Consider the following 8,229-nt stretch of genomic DNA (forward strand, 5'->3'; position numbering starts at 1 on the left):
AAAATGACTCCTGAACATTTAGGAAGAATGGTTTTGGCAAAAGAACTTTTGAGGAGTCAAAAATGTATAGTTTATTTTTATATTAATAAACACATGGATACCAGGACATGTATAACACGATACCAGGTACAGACTGGTCTATGCTCTATGCATGTAACTTCTGTGTCTTAAGGGATCCCCGAGTGTGGGGATGAGTGGGTCTATAACTTTGTGCCTTATACTGAGCTCTTTACTTTCTGTTTGTCTTTTCCAACTCCAATGTGACAGGTTTTGTTTTATCTTAATATATTTTATTGCTATATATTCTTATTATTCTTGTATAGAAGCCTATAGAAGCCTGCTTCTTTTCTAAAAAGAAACAGAAAGAGGGGCACATCTGGATGGGATGGAAAATGGTTGAGAAATAGTATAAGTAAAGGAAGCAGAAACTGTAAGAAAAAAATCAAAATTTTAATTAAAAGAAATTAAGAACAACAAACACACAAAAACAACAAAGCCCAAGGTGTATAGTAGAAAGAAAACCCAAACATGTGCAAGAGTCTCTGAGATAAAATGCAAAATCTTTTAGGGACACAACCAAGAGTAGAATAACTGAATATGTAATAATTCTATTAGTTTAAAAAGTATTCACAGTGATTTCCATAGTGGCTACATTTTATGCTGTTACAGTTTCAAGTTTAGGTAGACTAAAATTATGGTTATATATACGTGTAACCATTAGAGACTAACATTTCTAATTACTTATGTTCAATTTTATAAAAACTCCAATTATTTCTCTGCCTTTACATATTTTTAATTTAAAATACAACCAGTAATGAGTAAATGGAGCAAATGTGGAAAAATATAAACTTAAAAACTTTAAGTGTTATTATGAAAGTCACTTACCAATGGCTAAAAGAACATGTTTGAAAGTCAATGGGGATAAAAGGAATAAATGGATTAAAAAAAAATATGATATGCTTGAAGCTATGGTTACTCAAGAAAAATACTAGAACTACTAATATTTCTTCTTAACATCAATTAGTTTATTTTTTAATATTATGTTAAATGAATTTTAGTAATACTAAAATATTAAATATTTTAATGGCAATGAAATTTACTCAGTTTCTCAAATGAGTTGAATTACTAATATTGAATTTTTATTTTTCTCATTTTATAAAACACTTGAGTTTCAAATGAAGTTAGTCAATAATGTATTTAATTAGTTTTACATGGAAACTATTTTATATAACAAAATTAAGGTGATTTTTTTTCATTTCCTACAAAGACTCACACTGAACTATTCAACTAAAACAGGCTCCATTATGTATGAATCTACAACTAAGAACATATAGTACTAAAATATAGTTGAAGAACAGAAGATCAATTTTAATTCTGCTGTGTATTAAACAAGTAAATTGGAGTATAATGTTATTGTATCCTTAAATAAGAAATTTAATACAAAATGTAGCATGCCTATCTGCTCAACTGTGAAATGTGTTGTAGCTACAATTTTATATTTTATTATTTATGTGTTCTTTATGTTTATTTAAAAATAAAAGTATTTTATTATTTGTATTGCCCATATAAATGCATACCATTTACATGTCTTGTATCCACAGAGATCAAAGACATCATGAAACTAGCATCGTGGATGATTCTAAGACACCATGTGTATCACCTGACCCTCTGCAAGTACAATAAATGTCTTGACTCTTTGAGCCATCTCCTCATCCTTATTTTTATTATATAGCATCAGGGCAGCAAGTGTAGGAACTTTCCTCTTTGAAACATTGAATTCATTACATCCAAATTTCTTTTTTTGTTTTGTTTTTGGAGACAGGGTTTCTCTGTGCAGCCTGGACCGTCCTGGAACTCACTCTGTGTAGACCAGGCTGGCTGCAAACTCAGAAATCCGCCTGCCTCTGCCTCCCAAGTGCTGGGATTAAAGGATTGCACCACCACTGCCCAGCATTACACCTGAATTTTAATTGAAATGTACAAAGTGAATATAATTGTTTCTAGATCAATCATTTGAAGAAATATTTAAAGAAAGTCAATATATAGCCCAATGAAGCTCATAAGATTCAAAACGTATTTCCATTCATCTGGAGGATAACTGAACAAATTATAAATACTATTCTGATTTGCAGCCCAAGAATTGCCTGGAAAGAAACACACAAAAAGCTCATGAAATTGTCACATCACAATTTGCTAAATGCTTCTAATTTTCCATAATAGAGGCTGACTTTATTACTAATGACACTCTTTCCTATGACTGAGAAAAGGCCTATTTGCATTGTTTCTAACACTTTAACAGTGAAGAGTGTAGAAGAGAGAATGACCCCCTCAGATGATAGAGAAATGAGCTAAAGGACTACATGTAACAAACAGAACTGGGACCAGCACATCAGGCAAAGCTCTCCAAAAGAATGAAGCAAGACATTCATTATACATATCTATAGATTCATTTGTCTTTATATCGATGTCTATTTATCCATCTGTCTCTATGATTCAGTAGACTTGTTTACATGAGCTGGAATTCAATAACCTAATAATGGACTTCTGCTGTTTGGAGCACTAAAGTAACTACTCAGTCTGAGAAGCTAGAAGCCTTAGAGTAATACAGACTAATAAGTCAGTTTAGGTTTAATCTAAGGCCTAGTGACTGAAATGCATGCCACACTTATAGACCTACTGAGGAAAACACAAATATAAAATATCAGGAAGCCCCAAACCCAGGAACAACCACAGTAGCAAGTAAGCCAGCTGCTACAGAAAAGCTGAGCACTCTCAGGAGATTGTACTTTCTTCTTGTTTGCTCCATCTGTATCACCAATGCAATCACATGGTCCTACTCACTGCACTGATCTATGGGAATCGCATACTCACTGACACTTGGATACTAGCTAGGCTGAGCTGTGTAGTGTTAGCAAGTCTCCAAATGGAAGACTAATTACAGTCTTAGGGCTTACTTCTCATTCAGAGAGACAGGAGTGCACTTAGTGCCCAACCCAGTCATACTTGGATTTAGTTTATGCCTCTGAGAAGCTGACACCTTCCACATTTACATAAACCTGAGTGAGTTGTGATAAGGAATTTTAAAAGACATGAAAACAACATGATTTATTTTTTTGTACAGTCCTAAATTTTATGGTTGTTATGCAGTAAAAGCTGTCTGACATCTAAATGACATATGAATTCAACCCAGCCTATGACTACAGATTAGCTACCTTAAAAGTTAGATGCATGGTTATAACCTTAAGCTCCTGGGAACTTGTCTATAAATATCATATCTCAGTAAAGTACCCATTATACATGATGTGTCCCAATATGTCATCAAATATATGTAACATCAAACCACTAACCACTTTTTTGGTTATAACCATTTAAATTAGCAGTTGAAGACCTTGGTGAATGAGCCCTGCTCTCCATCATCATGAGTCATCAAGGAATGATATGCATAGTGCTTTCAACCATCAAAGTCATCAGAACTAACTTCAGAAAAATAGCAGCATCATATGAAGCCCTACCCACTGAATGTAGGCCTGAGAGATATGTCTGGGCTTCGGATGTGAACTGAATGCTTTGAAGGAAGAGCTTAGGTTATTCCTACACACATGTTCTTTGCATTTGATTCTCCAACAATAGAAAATGCACTACTTAGACCATTATCCTCAGAGTCATACTGTTGGAATGGTATCTAAATAGCTGCTTCTTAGGGTGAAATTTTCCCTCCTGTATTTTCTTAGGTGTTGAAGCTGTAATTATTAATAAAATGAGCAGAAGAAGCAGCAAAATCTCCTACTGCAGTATGTAGCTGTGTTTAGAGTCTTGGCAAAATGAGGCCTGGCTGGGGAAGGGGCACTTCCTCTATTTGCTTCTGCTAAAGTCAAGGAGGATGAATGGGTTTCCTTTTAGCAAAATACTTCACATTCAGTAAAATAGAAATCAACTGTTTGTGGTTCTTTTTAATATTTTGTATCATTTTTCCTTAAATACTCTAAATATCAATTCTTAAATTTAAAGTCAGATTCACCACCTGACTATCACTTTCATTTCAGATTATCTTTAGGGTAAGTAGAGAAGCTACGAAAACACAGAAGGCATAGTCTGCCAGGTCTTAACATTCCCTCTAACAATTCCACTTAACTCCAAACATATATCAAAGAAATGTAATGTTATCAGTCATAGGTAGTTTACAGCATAAAAGCATTATATTGTAAAATAGTTTTACATTAAACTCAAACACTTATTGTATAATGTGCATATTTCTGTTATATATAGTATTGCAGTTTTAATTTTAACATTCACATGTCTATATTCATCGATAGAACTGATGCTTGTATTGTGTATCTTACATCTTGAAATATTTTTAAATGACTTGTTTATATTTGATTTGGGTAATTAGTAATATGATGATCAAACATTAGGATCTGTTAAGATCTATTATATTTATGGATATGTGTGAGTCTCGGTCTATACAATAATGCATGTAGATACTTGCATGCATCATAGGATGGTTTCAAATCCTTTGGAATTGAAGCTACAGGCAATCATGAGTCACCCTTTGTGGGTGCTGGAAACTGAACTCTAGTCCTCTGAAAGAGTTAATTCCTGAGCCATCTTTTAGTCACTGAGGTCAAATGATCCATTTTATTACTTAATTTCTGTTTGTTCCATTTGTTTTCACTATATGAAGATAATTTAAATGTGTATATTTAAATAAGTGGAGCATAAATAATGGAGTTAAATAGGACTTTTACCCTGAAATGTCAATAAATCAAGGTAGGGTGTTAAAAATGTTTTTTTTTTTTGACAAGCCTAGAAAGAAAATGCAAATTAGAAAAATGAATTAAAAGATAGAAATAAAATGGTCGGTACTTTACCTCTACACTCTCACAATAAAATAGGTTATCTTAGTGTAATCATAACAAAAATTTGGAGATATACAAATTTGTACACAATATGTGGTAAGTTCCCTTCAATTGTTGCAAGTATCGAAATGTAGGATAATAAACAAAGTAAATTTCAGTAAACTTCCAAATCTAAGAGGAGCTTAAGGAGAAATTCCAAATGAATATAATGTGTTTTTTGAATGGGATCCTAGAACTATGAAAGATAAAAGTACCAGCTAATGATTTCTGGGTAAATTACAGGCTTTCATTAATTATAATGCTTAAGGAAGAGTTTTCCACTGCACTATTCAAAAGACTAATTCAAAAAAAAAAAATTGGGTACCCAATGTTATGCTAATAAAAATCTTGTAATCATAAATTCTTTTCTGAATACTTTTAAACGAATAAGCTAGTTATTAAATTATTGTATTCTTGTAAAGAAAAAAAATTAGGTTGATGTAACATTTATCTGTGCTTCAATTATTTTCCTAACTCAGAAAATTATCAACAAAGTTAGCAAGCTGAAGCACTACTGTGGAAAAATGTAAATGTAGCTGGAATGACTGATACTGATTGTCAACCTTATGAAGTCTAGACTCACTTTAGAACATGTAGCTCTGATCATGTCCTTCAGGAAGATTCTGAATTATATTAAATTGAGATAGGAGGATTTACCCTGAGTGTAGAAACCATTCCATGGACTGGTTCTCAAACTGAATAAAACCGAGAAAGGTCTCACTGGAGAACCTAATTGTTGTGATAGGGATTGCACCTTCAAACTGTGATTTAACACAAGCCACTCTTTCTATACATTACTTTTTGTCAAATATTTGGTGACAGAAATGAGAAAAGTTAGTCTATTGTATGGATATAAAGGAACATGATGAAAGAGATTGAGACTTCATACAGGGTAAGTGTTGAGTAAATACTAGTGGCAACATCATGGAATTTTAGTAAGTAGAAATAAAACCATTAGAAAAAAAGATAAAAAATTTACCTTTCCATGGTTTCTCATTTTGCATACACAACACACACACACACACACACACACACACACACATGCACACTTATGTGTATATTAGAAATATAAACCTAGCCTCTAGATGAATGTATTTTGCCAAGACATTTTTTTTTTATTTTTTATTAGATATTTTCTTTATTTACATTTCAAATGTTATCTCCTTTCCAGTTTTCCTCCTGGAATCCACTATCCCATCCCCCCTTTCCTCTGCTTCTATGAGAGTGTTTCACCACCCACCCACCAACTCCCTCCCTGCCTCCCCTCCCTGGCATTCCTCTACACTGGGGCATCTATCCTTCACAGGACCAAGGGAATACCCTCCCTTTGATGTCAGACAAGGTCATCCTCTGCTACATATGCAGCTAGAGCCATGGTTGTTCCATGTGTACTCTTTCGTTGGTGGCTTAGTCTCTGGAAGCTCTCGCGGGTCTGGTTGGTTGATATTATTGTTCTTCCTATGGGGTTGCAAACCCCTTCAGTTCCTTCAGTCCTTTCTCTAACTCTTCCATTTGGGACCCCTTGTTCAGTCCAATGGTTGGCTGTGAGCATCTGCCTCTATACTTGTCAGACTCTGGCAGAGTCTTTCAGGAGACAGCTATATCAGGGTCTTTAGATGTAAAACATGATTATATGTGACCTGCTATGGACAGAATTTCTTATTATGCATTATTTTTCCAAACTATGTTCTTTTGTGGAAATGATTAGCATATTTCTTCATTTTACTAATGAATATAACTTTACATTGCTTTAATTGTGATACTACATTATGATGTATATATATATATCATAAATTCTGTGAGACTGGAACTGTGGCTGGAGGACACAGCCAGAGTTAATAATATACCCTTGCCATCAATTAAAGTTTAAGGCTGTTGCTTTCCTATTATATACTTAGCCTGTTTATTTAACCTGACTTTAGGAGAACCATGCAACCATAACCCTTACTCGCCTTGGATTTCTATATAATCAACTTTTACAACCTCGGAAAATGCATACATATAATTATAAGTATTCAATTCTTCAGGCTTACTACAAGTTTTTAGTGAGTCCTTGAGACTCAGAATAACTTTCCTGACTCTACACGAAACTAAATCACTTGACTGAAATATTAAACTGTTTCTAACTTCCATCAAGTGCAGGGTTAGGTCATAAATCTAAATGGAAAGGAAACTAACACTCTGGCCAACTAGTAAAACAACCTGTGATCTTGGCTACGAGGTTAATAAAATATCTGAGTGATTATTTTTAGTTAAGCTTATGACAAAGGAGACTAAAGTTTCTCAAAACTAGCATTATTTCCAAATAATTCAGGATGTACTTAATGATCGAAAATATTACTAATAGAGGGATTATTTTATTATGAAATCAAAGAATTTCAGTCCAACCATAAATCTGTGTGAATTATACCAACATAACCCTCTCCTGCCGTGGTTGAATGCTTTAAAAATAACCTAAGAGGGTTCATAGAATATTCACAACGTATCAGAAAAAAAATCAAGGACTTCCTCTTGGCGTAGCTTAAACAAAATCAAGTTTGAATTCTCCACTTTTCATCCAATGTCTTATGTGTCCATATAACTTTAGGTTTTGGGTTTGTCTGTAGCTCTCTGTTGTATATTTCTCTCTATGTGACTGTCCAAAGTCTCATTCTCTGTCCTGGTTTCTATATTCCTAACAAAAGGCTTTTTCTCTATTTATTTTTACAACACAAAAAGCATAACATGGGGTGCAAATGGCCAGTGGGTTATCCCATTATTGAACAGAATCTTACGGAATATGAAATCTCCCTGACTCCAATTTTCTGAGTGCTTCTGCAAAGCACTTGGAAAAGCAAACAAGACAAGGAAAAAACAGCTGATCAGCCTTTGTTTCTAAGAAGTACTATCAAGAGTAGTCTCTGCCATTAGAATGGCTCTTTGTTTATATCCACTCTTTGCCAGTTTGTTGTTTTCAGAAAATGAGTACCATAACACACAAAACATACCTATGGCAGTCGAGATAGGTCATGAAAGAGTCATAATTTAAGGTTACAACTCTACATTAACATACCTTGTAAAATGGAATTTCATCAGATATCCAGACTAGCAAGTCAGGTTGCTTATCATATCGTTCTCGCCTAACAGCTGGTCAGCTGTAGGCTGAGTGTATCAGGGGGAGGAGGGACATGAGCCTTCACTTTTAATGGCCATTGGATGGATCTGTGAAGTCCATCAAACACTCCAGCCTCTTAGAGTAAAAGAGATTTTTCACAATAATGTATTACTACATTTGCCCCTAGGTATGCTGGCTCAGAAATTGTGAAAATGCACTGTGCATTTTAAAGTAAAAAAA

The sequence above is a fragment of the Mastomys coucha genome, unplaced genomic scaffold (genome assembly GCF_008632895.1).
Source record: "Mastomys coucha isolate ucsf_1 unplaced genomic scaffold, UCSF_Mcou_1 pScaffold22, whole genome shotgun sequence".
Classification (NCBI taxonomy): domain Eukaryota; kingdom Metazoa; phylum Chordata; class Mammalia; order Rodentia; family Muridae; genus Mastomys; species Mastomys coucha.